The sequence below is a fragment of the Thalassophryne amazonica genome, chromosome 19, assembly GCF_902500255.1.
Source record: "Thalassophryne amazonica chromosome 19, fThaAma1.1, whole genome shotgun sequence".
Lineage (NCBI taxonomy): Eukaryota > Metazoa > Chordata > Actinopteri > Batrachoidiformes > Batrachoididae > Thalassophryne > Thalassophryne amazonica.
Window position 1 is genome coordinate 32,849,901 of NC_047121.1, and position 19,912 is coordinate 32,869,812.

Genomic DNA, 19,912 nt, shown 5'->3' on the forward strand with positions numbered 1-19,912 from the left:
AAAAAGTCAGTTGTCATGTAGTTAAAGAAATACCACTGTACCATTTTGTTCCTCTACTCCTAATAAATATTGTAAAGTATAACTGTTGTTTTGTGTACCACTGTAGGCCCAAAACATTGAGCTACAGTATTTTAATGTGCTCATACTGAACTTGAAAACTGTCAAGTGTTTTCCTTATTTCCATCCATCATCATCTGTCTTTGTCTTTCCTGGATATCTATCGTACTTCCTCCACTTCCTATTCTAAGTGTTACAATCCTGTGTTTTCTGAACAGTTGTTGACATGCATAATAATAAAGGAAGCATTCACACATTGACTGCATTAGATTTGACCTTTCAAATATTTAGCATGTCGTGCAAGCGAGAACGGAATAATCTTTAATTGCTCCTTCACTGACATTTAAAAAAAAAAAAAAAGAGATGTTTGATGGACTGCATGGTGTGTTTACATGCACATTAGTGCATGTGGATAAAAGCTGCACAAATACAGGTAAAGAAGTAAAAACAGAAGCATTACAGAGCAGTGAGGAGTCTTCAGAGTAGTGCAACTGTCACTCATAAAATCCTGTATTACTGCTTTATTTTTATTTGCAAGCTGCGCTCAGACACCACTGGCACACAAAATAACGTGCATAATGAGTTACAGTGTTTGGATGCAAAAGCCAAGTCTTTGAATCTGCACCCACTGTACCATATTGTGCACATCTCCCATGTTTTGGCCTTTAGCATAGTTAAATATCATTGCATTCGATTGCGAGAATCTTTTTCTAAAATGCCTGTTGGCTTCTTTCAATAACAACAAAATAAAAAATCCAAATGAAACAAAGGTGCAACAAGAAACTAGTTGAAAAAAGTTTCTGTGATTTGATTTGAATTCTTCAACACTTTATTCTTTTTATATTCACTTTGCTGCAAAAAAAAGCCTAAAGACAAATGAGAATGATTGCAGCACCGTACAGTAGCAGAACAAAACAAAGAATACATTAATTTAAAATGTGCTGCAAACAAGCACCAATAAGAAGCAATAACCTCTATTTAGTGGAATCTTTAAAGGGGCCATATTATGTAACACAAGTTAAGAGATTTTTTTCTATTTATATGCTACAATATTCAGATATGTCTTACGTAAGTAGATCCATGATGTAAACGCACACAATGAAGCTGAAATTATAACAAAGATTTCATCAAACAATTGTATAAAGTCGCAATAAAACACAAAACTTCACATTACTGCTTCACTCACTTTCCTGGCCGTTATACTTTCACACATAAACCTGCACTTAGTGCAGCGGATAAGAGAATATTTAGAGGGGAATCCTGCAAATGGTGATAAAAGCATCAAATTTGGCAGAAATACTCCTCAGACAATCCTCTTTTGAAAAAAACGATTGGCCACTTGAATTTTCAATCGGTGGTCAGGTAGGGGTCAATTGAAGAATTACACAGAGGTCAAAATTAAAAGATGCTCCAATCATATTGAAAAATATTCCACATTATTTGTCTGACCATAAAGATTCCAAAAAGGTATAGTTTGGACTATCTGTGACTGAATTCTATGGAGTTACGGGATAAAAACAGCAAGAATGGTGACAAAGATCAGTTTCATTTTGTACAGGGGTCAAAAGTTAAAGTTGCTCCAATTTTGGTAAAAAGTGATGCAAATTACTAGTTGAGTTAACACAGTTTTAAAAAGGAATAGTTTGGACCATGTATCATCCTTACTTATCACGTTACGGGGTAACATATGTCACATGTCATAGAATCCAATAGACGTAGACCTTGTTTGACCTTTACCTTGGAGATCAAGCATTCAACACTGTCAACACACTATTCCATTTATTAATCCTATTAGTCAAAAAGTCAAGTGGCCAATCGTTTTTTTCAAAAGAGGATTGTCTAAGGAGTATTTCTGCCGAATTTGATGCTTTTATCACCATTTGCATGATTGTTTCACTTATCTGCTGCACTAACTAGAGTCCAGTGTTGAAACTGCAGTGTACTCTGATCCACCACATGAACAGAATGACAGATGAGAATGTAACTGATTTTTCTCATATTATGCCCAAAACAAACTCATGACTAATTAATTAAATACACCCCCCTTTGCACCCTGTGCCCTATTTTGCACTCAGAATACACATGGGCTATGTGATTTGGATTGTGCACTGTAAAAAAAAAAAAAAAAATTCCCTTGATTTTACGGAAAATTTCTGGCAGCTGTGGTTACCAGAAACATTCTGTAAAAATTATGGTGAATATGTAAATGGTTTTACATAAAATAAGTAATTTTGACAGTATAAACCTGTTTATTGTCTGTTTAGAAGGTAAAATCTCTCTAAAACAGTCACCTTATGTTTAATTATCCTCAAAATGAAGTTTTAAACAGACACATCACCTTTTTTTTGTCAAACACTTAATTATCAGTATTTTACTGCATTTGTGAAAATTTTCATCTGTAAAATCTGACTGTATTATACAATTTTGGTATTACGGCTTTGCTGTATTTGTAAATTCTACAATGGTATATGATTATTTTAACATATTAACATATTATTGTATTAACATATTAATACAATAATTAAGTTAATGTAATTCAAACTTTGAAAAAAGTCACTCATTTCCATTAATTAAACTAGCTCAAAAAGGAACTGTTGTCATAACAACTCAGTTACTTTAAGTGTATTTAAGGTTTTGGGGCATTTAAGTGTTGGTGATGTATTTCCAGTGCACTCCATTCACTCGTTTTAATTGAGTTTATGTAACAGAGACCAGCAGGTGTCGCTGTGCATATGTAGTTAGAAAACCTCACTCCCAACAGCTCAAAAGAATTCTCTGGTCACAAGGCCAGAGCCCTGGGTTTTAGCCTTCTGGTTAGAGAGTCCGACTTCCATGCCAGAGATCGTGAGTTCGCGTCCCAAGGGGAGTGAATGGGTGGAGTCATAACCAGGGGCATAGCACCAAATTCTGGGCCCTAGGTACTAGCCATATTGAAGCCCCCCACCACACTGTTATGTTCTTTTTTTATTAATGGAAATGCCAAATTTATATTGCGTAGTCAAACCAGGTCTAAATCATGTATACCTTAGATCACACCTGGGAGCTGGGAGAGCAAGATTGAGTTGGGGGGGAGTCTGGGGTACCAAATTGCACCATTTTCTAGAAAAATGCAATCTGGTGCATTCTCGTGCATTTTAATAGACATATACCCCAATATTAACTTGACTACAAGTTAGGGTTAGGGATATAAGATCTACACTCACTGCAATATATCTATTTTAACACAATTTCCCAAAATAAAAAAAAAAAAGTTAGTTTAATTCATGGCTTAACAGTGTGTAATTCTCTTTCTGAAGGGAAAAAAATACATAACACAATATTCTACAATCAAAACATTAAAGAACAGATTACCCATCTTATGGTCAATGTTATTCAGTAAACTCAGTCCATATTAGTAACAAACAGACTTTCAGAATATTACTTCCTTAACCTACAACTTGTAGGTTAAGGAATTACTGTACTGTCTTATGAGGTAATATAAAATAATGCCATAATAAAAATGATATTTTATAACCCTGTATCTGAAAAAAGAAGGCAATTCCTGTTATTTCTTAACAATATTAGACTGAATAAATCAATGCAATATATTTTTGTTTGTTAAAAATAATGACAAAGATTCATTCATATTATATACTCTCTGCATACATACCATAACAACCCTATTCTTATTCTGTACACTTTGTAATTCTCTGTAATATTGTATAGTTTGTATCATCTTTTATTCATCCCTCAGTTCCTGCGACAAAAAACAAACACACAAAACAGGAAAAAAAAATGATGTAAACATTACTAAAATTCAATTACATTTTACTTAAATCATTTGCTTGTAAAGTGGCTCCATAAGTTCACCTTCACTAACATCCTCACTGTTGCTTAGACAAGAAAAGGACCAGCACCTGCTGCTTTGAAACTAAAGGCCATGGGGTTCATATTACATTCTGATAATACTTTTTTTTTATTGTAAAAAGTTTAACCTATTTGTGTGTGCATGTGTTTTTGTAGGTTGCTGCGTGTGCAACTGGACTGTGGTCATATTATATCCCACAGAAGACAGGCAGGCTAATGCATGTTTTTGTCTGTCATTGTCTCTCGGCTGGCTTGGGAACACCTTGGGGTTCCCCCGGAGGAGCTGGGGGAGGTGTGTGTGGATTGGGAGGTCTGGGCGGCTTTGCTTGAGCTGCTGCCCCCGCGACCCGACTCCGGATAAAGCGGAAGAAAACGGATGGATGGATGGATGCAAAAAAACAGACTTTTCCAAATCTGCGCATATATAATGAAAAGGACAGCACTAAATGCACACAGTTATTTTTAGCGTTTGCGTATTAATTTGCCATAAATGCGCTAACAAACAGTAGTAAGTCAGGGGATACTGGGTCAAGACATTTGATTTTGTTGCAGCAGAAGCGAGCTGCCCTACTCCTGTCAGGGCTGCAACTAACGATTATTTTTAGTAATTGATTACTAAAATGCCACCCCTTAATCCCTTAATCCTCCACCACTCAGTCTGTGTCAGGGCTGCCACAGTGACGTCTGCCCGCCTGCTGCTGCTTTAACAAAACACTACTCCAGGTATGTTTTTGACGAGAATATAATATAACATCATAACTTTGTTACAAGCTCAAATGTTGATGTTACGTGATAAAGGCCTTTAAATAATAACTCACTTAAAGAGATAATGGATCGTTCAATATCAATATCAACGTTGGTATTGATATTATCGATATTAGGATAGATCCGCCCACCTCTACCGCTCAGTCCGTGTCAGGGCTGCCACAGTGACGTCTGCCCGCCTGCTGCGGATAGACAGACAAAATCATAAGTATTTTACCTCAACGGAAGCCTGTTGGAACGTCGACGAAACGTTGACAATTAAGAAACTGCTGCTTGTTTTTGCTCTAGAAGATGGAATTAGGTTTCACAAAGAGAATCGCTTTAGAATCAGGGAAATGGCTATTCGCACAGCCGCCGTGCAAATAACTCTCATTCCACTATTCGTCCAGCAAGACCCTGGTGGCGAACTAGAACATAAAAAGAAAGAGCACCCCCTGAAATCTAGAATTAAACTGTTGAATCTTTAAAATCAGCCACTTACGAGTGGTTGCGTATCTACTGTCAGTGGCATATGCTCGCATGTAAAAAAAAAAATCAATGATAATAATAATGATCTTTATTAATAAAAATAAAATAAAATAATCTAAAATCTTTGAGTCTCAGCAGTTCTAATATTGACTAATATTGACATAATACAGCAGTATATGGTAAAGCTTCTTGTGTCAGAGTATCAAAAGACAGCGTAGGCCTATTCTTAGCTCTTTCTTACAGGATGTATGATATTTAAATCATTTTTATACCAGTGTAATCCTTAGGGATATAGCAAGTCCTCTTTTAAATATCATTTTGTGACGCAGACTGTAACTAGATCTAGAACTGTGAGACATTTTTGCTTTGACACTTCGCCACGCTGTTTTCATTTGTATGTATGATGAAATCGATTAGTGTACCGTAAAGAAGACATCTTCATCTTCAAAATAAAAAACATAATCAAAATCGGACAAATATTAAAGGAGTTATGACATCTTGAATGCAGTACGTTTGTTTATACAAGTAGTTCCAAGTTTTGCCACCAGAGTCTTGCTGTGCGAATAGTGAAATGAGAGTTTTGGCCACGGCCGCCGTGTGAATAGGGTCGGCCTTAGATCAGAGCCACTCTGTGGGCTGCGAACCTTCTCACAGCCTGACTGGAGCTGCTGACGTCGCACAACTTCCTGTGTTTCTAACCCCAACCGCTCAACTTCCTGTGTTTCTAACCCCAAAGTTCCTCCATAAATTTAGACCTTTCCAAAACATGCCACCAAAGATCCAAGGACAAGTCCAACCCCCAGAAGAACACAACCCTTATAGCTGATGTTTGTAGCAATGCATTTCTTCTTAGATCTTCATTTGGGTTGTCAAGTCCTTCCTCCATCCATCCATCCATCCATTTTCTTCCGCTTTATCCACAGTCAGGTCGTGGGGGCAGCAGCTCAAGCAAAGCCGCCCAGACCTCCCGATCCACACACACCTCCCCCAGCTCCTCCGGGGGAACCCTGAGGTGTTCCCAAGCCAGCCGAGAAGTGTAGTCCCTCCAGCGTGTCCTGGGTCTTGCCCGGGGCCTCCTCCCAATGGGACGTGCCCGGAACACGTCTCCAGCGAGGCATCCAGGGGGCATCGGAAAAAATGCCCGAGCCACCAGCTGGCTCCTTTCAACGTGGAGGAGCAGCGGCTCGTCTCCGAGCTCCTCCCAAGTGTCCGAGCTCCTCACTCTATCTCTAAGGGAGCGCCCAGCCACCCTGCGGAGGAAACTCATCTCGGCCGCTTGTACTCGCAATCTTGTTCTTTCGGTCATGAGCCAAATCTCATGACCATAGGTGAGGGTCGGAACATAGATTGATCGGTAAATCGAGAGCTTTGCCCCCCTGCTCAGCTCTCTTCATCACGACAGTCCGATACAGTGACCACATTACTGCAGACGACTCACTGATCTGTCTGTCGATCTCACACTCCATCCGTCCCTCGCTCGTGAACAAGACCCCGAGATACTTAAACTTAAATTCCTCCACTTGAGGTAAGGACACTCCATTGACCTAAAGAGAGCAAGGCACCTTTTTCTGGTAGAGAACCATGGCCTCAGATTTGGAGGTGCTGATTTTTATCCCGGACGCATCACACTCGGCTGCAAACTGCCCCAGTGCACGCTGAAGGTCTTGATTTGACAAAGCCAACAGAACCACATCATCCACAAACAGTAGAGATGAGATTCTGTGGTTCCAAAACCGGACCCCCTTTACACCCTGGCTGCGCCTAGAAATTCTGTCCACAAAGGTGATGAACAGAACCGGTGACAAAAGGCAGCCCTGGCTGAGGCCAACGTGCACTGGAAACAGGTTTGACTTACTACTGGCAATGCGAACCAAGCTCCTGCTGCGGTCGTACAGGGACAGGATAGCCCTTAGCAAAGGACCCCAGAACCCGTACTGCCAGAGCACCCCCCACAGGGTGCCCTGAGGGACATGGTCAAACACCTTCACCAGATCCACAAAGCACATGTGGACTGGTTGGGTTAACTCCCATGAACCCTCGAGCACCCGATGGATGGTGTAGAGCTGGTCCAGTGTGCTGCAACCAGGATGAAAACCACACTGCTCCTCCTGAATCCGAGGTTCGACTATCAGTTGAATTCTCCTTTCCAGTACTCTGGAATAGACCTTACCAGGGAGGCTGAGGAGTGTGATCCCCCTATAGTTGGAACACACCCTCTGCTCCCCTGCTTAAAAAGAGGGACCACCACTCCAGTCTGCCAATCCAGAGGCACTGTCCCCAACCGTCACGCAATGTTACAGAGGCATGTCAACCAAGACAGTCCCACAACATCCAGAGACTTAAGGTACTCAGGACAGATTTCATTTACCCTAGGAGCCTTGCCACGAGGAGCTTTCTGACCACCTCGGTGACTTCGACCTGGGTGATGGATGAGTCCGCCTCTGAGTCCCCAGTCTCTGCTTCCTCTTCAGAAGACTTGACGATGGGATTGAGTAGATCCTCGAAGTATTCCTTCCACCACCCAACAACATCCCCAATCAGGGTCAACAGCTCCCCATCCGCACCGTAGACAGTGCCGGTGGAGAGCTGCATCTGCCTCCTAGGCGTCGGACGGTTTGCCAGAATTTCTTCGAGGCCGACCGATAGTCCCCCTCCATGGCCTCCCCGAACTCCTCCCAGACCACAGTTTTTGCCTCTGAGACTGCACGGGCTGCAGCATGCTTGGCCTGCCAGTACCTGTCAGCTGACTCCGGTGTCCCACTTACCAACAAAGACAAGTAGGACTCCTTCAGCTTGACGGCATCCCTTACTTCCAGTGTCCACCACCAGGTTCGAAGATTTCAGCTGCGACAGGCACCAGAGACCTTGCGACCACAGCTACGAGCAGCCACATCAACAATGGAGATAGCATGACTATCTCTAGTCGGTATCTCTTAACCTCTCACACAAGCTCAGGCTCCTTCACCCCCAGTGAGGTGAAGTTCCACGCCCCAACAGCCAGGGGCTCTGAGCGTGGACCGGGCCGCCGGGCCACCCGCCCTCGACTGCCACCCAATCCTCTCTGCACCCGACACCCATGGCCCCCTCTGCAAGTGGTGAACCCACAGGAGGGCGGGCCCATGTAGCTCCTAGGATCATCCTAGGCAGTTCGCATTCAAGTCCTTCCAAAACCTCTCATTTCTGCTCTTCCAGACATTTCCAGAAATGGCAAATAGATCATGACTTCTTCCAGCTCTGGGGAAAAGGCTTAGATCTTTGGTCTTAGTTCCTTCCAGTAGGTTTCCAGTTGCTCTGCTGCGGATCCCTCTGGAGACAAGTGGATCCCTCTGCCACCGTCTTTGGGTATTTCCCTAAAGGCATTCATCAGAACCAATGAAGGTAGTCGTTTTCCCCCCAAATTCCAGTCTTTATAACTCCAAAATCCTACCATAATTTCAGAAGTTTCCTAAACGTCCCACCAAAATCCGATGACAAGTCCAACCCCCAGAAGAACACAACCCATGCAGCTCCTGTTTTTGGCATCAGCTCTCATCTGGCAGAACTCCTCAAGGTCTTGCAGGTCCTGTCTATAAGTCTCCTTCTGCAGTTCCAGCTGTTTGCGGTTATAGTTCCTAACTTTTTCAACATGTTTTTCCATCTCGGATCTTAATTCCTTCCGGTAGGGTTCCAGCTGCTCTGCTGTCAGAACCTCAGCATCCTTGGCCTCCTTCAAGAGCTGGCGTTGGCGCCTCTTGATCCTCCTTATCTCCAGCTCTTTTTTCTTCAGCAGCTCCTCCACATGTCTGAGTCTCTTCTCCAATTTCTGACATTCACTCAGCTCCTGCATCTCCTCGTGGTGATGAGCAGCACTTGTCCTCAACTGATGAGTGGATCCCTCTGGTGTCAACTTTGGATCTTTGCGTTCGCTGTTTCTGATAAATATCTCCAGGGAGTTATTGATGTGTGATGATTCTGGCTCACAGTCAGTGTCACGAGGATACTCCTGAACTTCTGAACACTCAGTTATGTGGAGCTCAAATCCATTGTGTGACAAAAGTGCCATGAGCTTTAATGTGCCTTTATGACATCACAAAATACACTGAGCTTTAATGTGCCTTTATGACATCACATAATGGCACAATATGTGATGGGATAAACTCCCATCTGGATAAACTCTCAAACTATAATATATAGCCCTAAAAACTATATATATATTCTGAATCCTCATGACATGGGGAACAAACTGGTACCATTTTTTAAAACATTCTGGGCAACCAATAATTTAATGCTTTAATCTATTCTCTGAGTACAAAAATTATAAAGCAGTCAGAATTCTAATTCCACCCCCCCCCCCCCCAATCCTGATGATGTCATCAAGAAAGACTGAGTACAACAATTAGAAAGTGGTCAGAATTCTAATCCCCCCTCCCATCCTAATGATGTCATCAAGAAAGCCTGAGTACAAAATGCATAAAGTGGTCAATTTTAATTCCACCCCACCCAAACTATAATATGTAGCCCTAAAAAGTATACATATTCTGAATCCTCATGACATGGGGAACAAACTGGTACCATTTGTTTTTTAAGTTGAACTGAAAATTACCCCCAAAATAGCCTTTTTATGTAAGAAATAGCCTTTTATGAAAGACCATACAGTGTTGTACCATGTGGTTTCTCAACTGTTCTCAACTGTTAAGCACCTGACTGTCCTGTACAACCCAGTTTGCCTTCCTGTCTGAATACAATCAACCAAAGAAGTTATTTTTGTTGTGTGGGCTGCTGAAGAGGAGGTACTGCTGGCCCACCACCACCAGATGGCGCCCTGCTTGGAGTGCGGGCTTCAAGCAGGAGAGGGCACCTGAGCCACTGGGAGTGACAGCTGTCACTCATCATCAGCACCAGCTGTCACTCATTCAACTCATCACCATCACCATAAAGGCCGGACTGCAACTCCACCTCCTCGCCGAGAAATCAGCTACCTTGGAGGTAATTTTCTCTGCTAAACCGAAAACACTGACTAATAGTCTGAACTTCTTTGCAGCCGTTTTCCTGTGGGTGTTGCCTTATCTGTGGGATTGGCGTTTGGTGTGATCAGCGACGGCTTCGCTTCACACCCCAACCAGATAAGTGGTTAGACAGGAGCTGCACGAGTGTGTGACTGGAGATGGAGGTGCTCCCTCCCAAAAGAACACAGACTGTGGGATTACTGAGTGTGCGTACTCACACTCACCTGTACTGTTTCTGTTCTCTGCCAGCAGTACCAGGTCTGACAGCTGGAGACGGTGACCACCTGGGGACCCAGGACTTGGCGGCTCTGGTGTTCTTCAGATCCGTTGGCGGTGAGGGCCGTGTGGGATCCGGCTCGGTTCTGGACGGGCGTCTCCTATCCTCAAGCCTGCCCACACGTCACCCAACGTAATTGACTGTAGTTCCAAACTGGTCGTTGTCTGTATTCCGTTGTGCACAATTTACAACATTAAATTGTTACTGTTTAGCTTATCCATTGCCCGTTCTTTTACGCCCCCCTGTTGTGGGTCCGTGTTCCTACACTTTCACAACAATTTGATTCAACATAACATTACATTGAATCTGTAAAATAACCAAGAACCAAGCTGTGTGGCCTCCCAGTCATGTCCATCAACATGGCTCAGGGACAGTCCTTTCAGGTGGTTGGACTGTTACCTATCTTTGTGTGTAATTTTGTTATATATTTGATTGCAAAACAAAGTCTGCATGAAGGACTTCAAATGTGTTTGTATTTTAACCAAGTATTTCTTAGTTTGGGGAGTGCACCTCTTATAGTTCTGCTGGCCAAACTTTAGCCCATTAACTATTATATTCATAAGACATCAGCATTACAAACACAAATGTTGGGCAATTGTAAAGATTAAAATGATTGGCATTTGGCCTATGTCTAAAACAGGTTAACCCGGGCAGCGCCGGGTACCCGAGCTAGTTACAAATAAATCAGTTTCTTATATCAACCACTGGCTCGGCTTGCAACGTAAGGCAGTAATATGGAATATTGAGTCCGGCCTCCGCAACGACTAGGGAGTATAACCTGAGTCAAGCCCATTAAGTGATAATCACCCTTCACAAAAAAAAAGGAAAAAAGAAAGAATAATAATAAAACTGAGGGTAATATAATTAATGTTCTATGTTGCTGTCAAATGCATCTAAAGCACAGAGAGTGGCAGTGCCCTCTGTTCTCATGATGATGAATTTTTTATGAACACTAAGAACGTCAATGAATACATGTACAAACTTTGAACTTCAACTATCAAAAATACTGCCACCAATTTGACAGTTTCAGTTTGACTCAGTCTGGACTATGGGGCCAAATATTGCAGCAAAAGTATTTGCAAATGCGTATTTTGATCTGCATGTGTGTAAACAGATCCACAAATGTGTATACCAATCTGTGTGTGCGTATTTTGATCTGTGTTTGTGTGTTTAAACACATCCACAAATGCGTAAAAATATCTGTGCATGACTTGTCTGCGTGCCTCCACTAGAGGGCGCAAGCACCAATGACATCGCTCATCGCTGTCCTTTTAAGCCTGGCTGGTCCCTCGAAGAGATCAAAATACACATTTGCAAATACTTTTCCTACAATAATGGCCCCATAATAGAGGTGGGCGATACCGGGAACTTTGGTATTGACCCGATACCAAGTAAGTACAGCCCCAGTATCGCCGATATCGATACTTTACCAATACCGATACTTTTTCATATTTAAGATTCATAGATCCAAAGGATCCAAAAGACCGAGGATAGAATTTCGCCAAACATTGTACGTGACAACAAAATACTTTATTATCATAATCAACATTTTTGTTTAAAAAATATCACTCCACACAACTTAAAACAAAATCTCCTGAGGTAGAGGGCTGACAAACCATAATACAAGTGTGACCTGCTCCGTGTTGTGTGACACAGCGTAGTGCTGCTCTTACAGAGAGTAGACTTTGATGAATTTGCGTGCGCATCAGTCAGTGCGTGCGGGAGAGAAAAAAAGCTTAAGTATCGATCTTTTTACACAAGGATCGTTCAATATCAATACCAGTGTTGGTATCTATATTATCGATATTAGGATCGATCCGCCCATCTCTACCCCATAAATGTCCAAAAGACAAATGTTGGGAAAGACTGGGAAAGACAAGACAATTTTCCAAATCAACGATGCAACAGTGCGTCGTTTATGCTGGACACACAGCATAAACGACACACTGTTTTGTTTCCGCCCCTGAGACCATCCACCAGTCACAGACAGGGACTCACACAGTGTAATTTGCATGCAGTATCTATAAATGAGTGGTTACACTGGTATACAAATATTTCGAAGTCTGCTTCAGAAATTAAATGTGCTATTTATTATGGATTTTGGCATGTTGAATTCAAACATGACAATAACAATGGCTAAATGGCTATTCTTTCTAAGATATACAAGGTTTTACATTTTGTGTCTACATAATTATATAGTGTTAACAGTAGAGTTTTCATGAAAAATCAGAATGTAACACCAGGCTTAAAACGAGAGCGATGATTGATGTCATTAGTGCTTGCGTCCTCTGGTGGAGGCACACAGACAAGTCTCCACACACACACACACACACACACACACACACACACACACACACACACACACACACACACACACACACACACACACACACACACACACACACACACACACACACACACACACACACAGATCAAAATATGCATTTGCAAATACTTTTGCTACAATAATGGCCCCATACTTTAGCGGGGAAAATTAAGATAAAGCAAAATAAACAAAGAACCAACAAAGCAGTAGATCGAAGCATTGCTTCATTGGTTCAAGGTTCAAAGCAAAGCCACGCTGCAGAATCAGTTGATTACATGGAAGAAACGAAACATTTGTGGTAAAACAAAGTTATTTAGCAACTAATCGATGACTAAATTAGTTGACAACTATTTTAATAATCAACTTTAATCAAGACCTTAGACCTTAGTTGTTTAAGCTGTAGTCTTATTTCAGCCTAATCGCCTCTCCTCTTTCTGTCAGATCCCATTTGGGGTGTGTGTGTGTGTGTGTGTGTGTGTGTGTGTGTGTGTGTGTGTGTGTGTGTGTGTGTGTGTGTGTGTGTGTGTGTGTGTGTGTGTGTGTGTGTGTGTGTGTGTGTGTGTGTGTGTGTGTGTGGCAGTGTGCCGCCTGTGCGCCTGGACTAAATAATTGTACAACTGTGCAGAGGTGGGAAGGACCCTCAGAGATCTTTCAATATTATTATTAGAGCAGAATTATGTTTCGCGAAATTTATACATTCATTGTAATTATATTCTTTTACAACATGAATGTATGGACATTAATAACATGCAACACAAAAATGTATTTAATGCCAGTTTTTTGTGCCCCCCCATGCCCTGGGCCCTGGGTACATAGTACCCTTTACCCCCCCAGTCCCACGCCTCTGGTCATAACAGTACAACGCAAAGGCAACAAGTAAACCAAAGAATGCATCAAAAACTCTAATCCAAAATGTAACGCAAATTTTTAGGCAGAAATTTGTCACTTTTTATTGAAAAACATAAACTAGATTTACATAAGTTTAATTAACTATAAATTGTTAAGTTATTAAAACTTTAACAATTAAAGTTTTGAAAATTATTTTATTTAAGTTGGCAAACTCAAATGGTTTGAGTTCAACTAACTCACTGAGTTTCACAGTGCAGTTCACCTTTGTTGCACATTTTACACATTATTGCTGTAAATTAAACACAACTCCATTGTTTATCTTGTTACAGGTTTTATGTTGTGATTTCACAGGATTTTACTGTTAATTCTGGATCAAGTTTCACTTTATATATATATATATATATATATATATATATATAGGCTTTGAAGGATTACTTCAAAACTACTTCACAGATTCTCACCAAATTTTCACCACCGGTGCATATTAGCCCATGGAAGACTCCAATAAATTTTGGAGGTGATTCTGAATCAAAATTTCCCTTTATATAGGCTTTGAAGAATTACTCCAAAACTACTTCATGGATTCTCAGCAAATTTGTACCACAGATAGATGTTAGGGCATGTAACACGCCACTGAATTTTGGAGGTGATCTGGATCCGGCTTGGCAGATGTCAGAAATCTCTGATTGCTCTTGTTGATCCCTACTGGCATTCTGAAAAGGTGTGTACATAATATGGCCCCTTTAACAGAATTGCCAATGCACTTCCATAAATTCAGCAAACCCGAGAGAGATTTTAAAAAGGTTCAAAACTTGAGCAGTAAAAGAGAGTAAATAATAACTTTACCATACATGAACCAGGCGTAGCTCAACTGCTATATAGCATTCGGTTCTTACACACCTATTTACATAATGTAAATAAGTAGCATGAATATAAAATAGTCTTTGTATGGTAGGGTTTTCTTTAAAAAAATTTGTTGTAAATTCTAAGTTGAGATACATGTGTTGATATTACTTTGGTTACTTTCTCAAAACTGAAAGAAAAGAAAAAAAAGGAGAAAAACTCAGAAGGCGTTTTTACAGTCTCAGCAGGATTCTTCATGACAATTAGACTAATTTTGATGGGTAAAACTGACGGGTTTTCTCATTAATTGAGTTCAGAGCAACATAAATGTGAAATGTTGTCAAACCAAACTGAATCAAGTTTGATGTCCTTGAATGTACAAACGTACAGTACATCTAAAAGATTTGCTGAAACACCAGACAGTCCTCAAGTACGCATGGGCAAGGCCACAGAAAATCTCTGTGCTCTTACCTCCTCATTTTTAGTCTGCCAGTGGATTTTTCTTTGAATGAAATTACATAATTGCAAATATGACAGCATGTTGTGTATGTGTGTGTGTGTGTGTGTGTGCTTGTACAGAAGTAATCATTTGTATGACTGATACGTCTTTTTTGGTTTAAAAAAGGCCTTATGCTGAATACGTAGCATCAGAGAATCAAGATAAACAATTGTTTTTTTGTTGTGTGACAAAACAATAGAAGGACATAACAACATAAATACTTTGTCAACTTATCGTAAAATAAATAGACATCACCTCTGTCATTTTTCTGACCTTGATATTGTTCTTTTTTAATGTGTGTTTGTTGACAAGAGACGGTCGCCAGCATGATGTCAGTAAAAAACAATGGCTTTCACGACAAAGGCACAGCACCTGAGCACATACGTATGTAAGAGTGTGTGTATATATATATATATATAGATAGATAGATAGATAGACATACGAGGTCTGTCCGTAAAGTATAGGTCCTTTTTATTTTTTTCAAAAACTATATGGATTTCATTCATATGTTTTTACGTCAGACATGCTTGAACCCTCGTGCGCATGCGTGAGTTTTTCCACGCCTGTCGGTGACGTCATTCGCCTGTGAGCACTCCTTGTGGGAGGAGTCGTCCAGCCCCTCGTCGGAATTCCTTTGTCTGAGAAGTTGCTGAGAGACTGGCGCTTTGTTTGATCAAAATTTTTTCTAAACCTGTGAGACACATCGAAGTGGACACGGTTCGAAAAATTAAGCTGGTTTTCAGTGAAAATTTTAACAGCTGATGAGAGATTTTGAGGTGATTCTGTCGCTTTAAGGACTTTTCACGGTGCGAGACGTCGCGCAGCGCTCTCAGGCAGCGTCATCAGCCTGTTTCAAGCTTAAAACCTCCACATTTCAGGCTCTGTTGATCCAGGACGTCGTGAGAGAACAGAGAAGTTTCAGAAGAAGTCGGTTTCAGCATTTTATCCGGATATTCCACTGTTAAAGGAGATTTTTTTAATGAAAGACGTGCGGGCGGATTGCAGCGTCGGCTCGCAGCCGCCGCGACGCTCCGCCACAGGAAAAACACCTCTGTTGGAAGCCTTGAGGACAAGTTGGAACATCTCCAGCTGATAAACAATTTCTCATATACTCACTCCACTGAAAGCCATCAAAAGCCAACTGGATTTTAACAAATGGTTATCAACACGGAGGTGTTTTTCCTGTGCCGCCGCACCACGTCAGCTGCGTCCCGACGCGCGGACCCGTCCGCACGTCTTTCATTAAAAAAACCTCCTTTAACAGTGGAATATCAAGATAAAATGCTGAAACCGACTTCTTCTGAAACTTCTCTGTTCTCTCATGACGTCCTGGATCAATAGAGCCTGAAATGTGGAGGTTTTAAGCTTGAAACAGGCTGATGACGCCGCCTGAGAGCGCTGAGTGACGTCTCGCACCGTGAAAAGTCCTTAAAGCGACAGAATCACCTCAAAATCTCTCATCAGCTGTTAAAATTTTCACTGAAAACCAGCTTAATTTTTCGAACCGTGTCCACTTCGATGTGTCTCACAGGTTTAGAAAAAATTTTGATCAAACAAAGCGCCAGTCTCTCAGCAACTTCTCAGACAAAGGAATTCCGACGAGGGGCTGGACGACTCCTCCCACAAGGAGTGCTCACAGGCGAATGACGTCACCGACAGGCATGGAAAAACTCACGCATGCGCACGAGGGTTCAAGCATGCCTGACGTAAAAACATATGAATGAAATCCATATAGTTTTTGAAAAAAATAAAAAGGACCTATACTTTACGGACAGCCCTCGTACATGCTCTGTGTGGCAGGGCCAAATGGTTCTTTCTCTCTCTCTCTGTCTCTCTCTCTCTCACACACACACACACACACACACACACACACACACACACACACACACACACACACACACACACACACACACACACACACACACACACACACCATGAATCCAACATTGTCAGGTGTGGCTGAGGGTCCTGGAGTCCAGTCGCTGTCCAGCGCAGTGTGCTGCTGGAACAGCTGACCACTGTGTACTGCAACTTAGCTGGTGAACACTCAATGCACATGTGTGGGTGGGCGCTCATGCCCTCATGACATGCTCGATTACTTGATGTGAATCTACATTTTTCTTAATGAATGACTATTTCCAGGTACAGTTTAGAAGGTGAACTCTTGCACTCTATAGCTCTGCCACTGTAGGAACATGGATTGATATCAAATGAGAGAGGAGAATGCTTTAATGTGAATGAGCCAGTGTTGCTTATTTAACTGAAAGTTTTGCAAACAGTGCATGAGAGAACATTTGTGGATATTTTCATTTATTTTCCACATTCCAAGTTCAGTGTCTGATTATTATTAGAAATCAAAGTTCATTACTCTTTTAAAGGGTGTACTTGCATTGTCAGGTGCACCAAGTGATCTAAAATGATGATATCGTATATCAAAGTTATTGCTGAGCAAATAGATCACTGGACAAAGATAGTTTTCATGACAAGCCAAAGAACAACTAAATAGTACAGGTGGAGGCACAGAGCACAGTGGGATGAAATGGGGATTTAAACCTTTTCAGCAAACTAACAAAAACAGAGTCAAAAACACCTCACAGACACTGATGTGATGGAAACTAAGAGAGAGATAAAGCTCAGGTCTATAATGGTGCTGTTCTAGTAGATGGTACCTGCTGGTCTCCACCTGCCTTTTGCTATTTTCATGGCTAAAACCCAGTACCTGCTGATGTTTCTGGAATCAACCTCCATCGCGGTTCCAAGTGAGCTGAGGTGATACTAAAAGGTAAAGTGAATGCACTGGAGATTACTTACTGGTCAGAGAGAATTGTCACTATTGGTGCTTCATCAGTGTGCAAGACGAGAGAAAAAACATGTCCAAAGTAAACCAAACATTTTCAGAAACATTAAGTACTGCTTTCTGTACTGTGCTATAATGCTAAACTTTCACTGATTAGTGTGTTCATTCTTGTTTGTGTGTTTGTTCTTGCGTGTTGCATTATATACACCCTTGGACTTGATCCAGAAGTTGTCAAAAACTGCCCAGGACCACAATATGAACCATACAGCTAATTCTTTTGGTTGAACAAAAATAATTGATTTTTTGCTACGGAACAAATTGCACCACAGTCAAAATCCCGTGTTTTTCCCCCCACCTGCTGAAATTCCAATCCATTCACGCAGTGCTAGGCAATTCTGTCCTATTTCTACCTTTATCTATGAGGAATCTGTGCAAGTTTATTCACTTTCCAGGAAGGCCCGGAGATAAAATAACATCAGGTTATTGATCTCAACGGAACAGCCGTGGTGTGGACACGGGACTTTAAAGCAGTTAGCACTGATAGCTGTTAGTTATGTCTATGCTTACCAGTTTATTGATTGTTTTTGAACAAATGAAAGAATCAAGAAACACAAAGGTGACTATGTCAATCGTACATTTAATGGCTGTCATGTGGAATTTATCAAAGTTATCTCAGTTGTGTGAAGGAAGAAGCAGCTGTGTGTCAGTCCTCTTACAGTGTAAGTGTTTATTTGTATTATAAAAGGGGGAAAAATTCAAAGAATCAAGAAAAGTACATGTGATGATGCTGATCATACAATTAATGGCTGTCATGTCAGACATGTGGAACTTGGAAATATCGAAGCTTACAGTTGCGTGAAGCGACACACGTCAGACAGCAGCTTGGTATTCTCTGTTTTTGCTGTGTGCCACTTCAGGAAAAATAAAATCAGTGGGATGTGGTTGTGTTTTAAGATGTGTATTTATGACTTAGTTTGTCCAGTATGGTGGTACACTCATTGGGTGTATTTTTATGAACACTGTGCCAGTTACAACGCAAGCTGAAGTAGGGCTGACTGTAAATCTGTGCATAACAAGGCAACTAGAATACTAGTGCGCCCCCTACAGTGGCTCGTATGTGACTAGATAGGATGGAGTAGGGAGAATTATATAACGGCTGAGTGGATCCTTGTCATTTGATTGGTTGCTTGTATATCACATGACATGGATTATTTGTACCATTCGACACTTTGTTTCATTGACCGTGCAATAGTTCTTTTTAGCCTGCAATTTTGGTGCTATATGAAATGTGCTATTGCATGCCCCAACTACCGCATGCGCTCACATTACCGGGGGCGGTTTTAGCTAAACATAGCAGGGTTTGTTTTGCCGGCGGACGATGATTTGAAGGAGTTAACTGATGCTGCTAATTCTTCTAACACACACACACAAAAAACAAAAAAACAAATCCACTACGCTGTAAGCCGTTTGGAGGCATGAAGAGCTGTTAGGATGAAAAGCTGGACAAATTTCTGATGTGATTTTTCACTGGACTGAGGAACTACATGAAGTCTTCTTTCATTTTTTGGAAGTACAGTGGTCCCTCGCTATAACGCGGTTCACCTTTCGCGGCCTCGCAGTTTTGCAGATTTTTTTAGTCCAATTTTGCATGCTTTTTTTTTTTTTTTTACAGAGCATTGCGTTCTGCGTCCTCATCAAGCAGGCCGGTCGTGGCACCAGTCGGCATCACCGCGAAGGGAGAGCACGCGCATTGTGTTCTGGTGTCTGTTTATAAGAATCTTCTTGCCCAGAAGAAAAAAGAGCGCCAACAACTACCCATAACTGTGCTCTTCACTCGAAAAAGACACCTGCACCGAGGTGTCACTCAGTGGAAAAAGATGCGACAGCGGCACGGCGCCAGGACGAAGAGGCGCGATAAGAGGAACTGTGAAATACTGGTCAGTCACTATTAATAATTTCTTATGTGTCCAACCTCGTAGGTTGATCGTTAAAATTAAATTTGTTAGTTCTAAAAGCCATCATAATTATTTATAGGAAAACGTTCTGTTTTTATTTCTCAAACAAATGTTTGGGTTGGTCTTATTTTTCTACTAAGGTTTGAATTTTGAGAATGTTTACACACGAGAGAAAAGTGAGAAAATGTTAATGCCTGTTTGAGAAAAGTGTATAAAGTGTGTAGTGAGGGGTTTTACAGCCTTAT

The 19,912-nt window shown here is 41.4% G+C and overlaps 1 protein-coding gene across 1 annotated transcript in view; it reads right to left on the bottom strand.

Annotated features, from left to right (window-relative positions):
• Window positions 1-19,912, bottom strand: part of slc8a3 (solute carrier family 8 member 3) — a 351,492-nt gene that overhangs the window by 121,362 nt on the left and 210,218 nt on the right.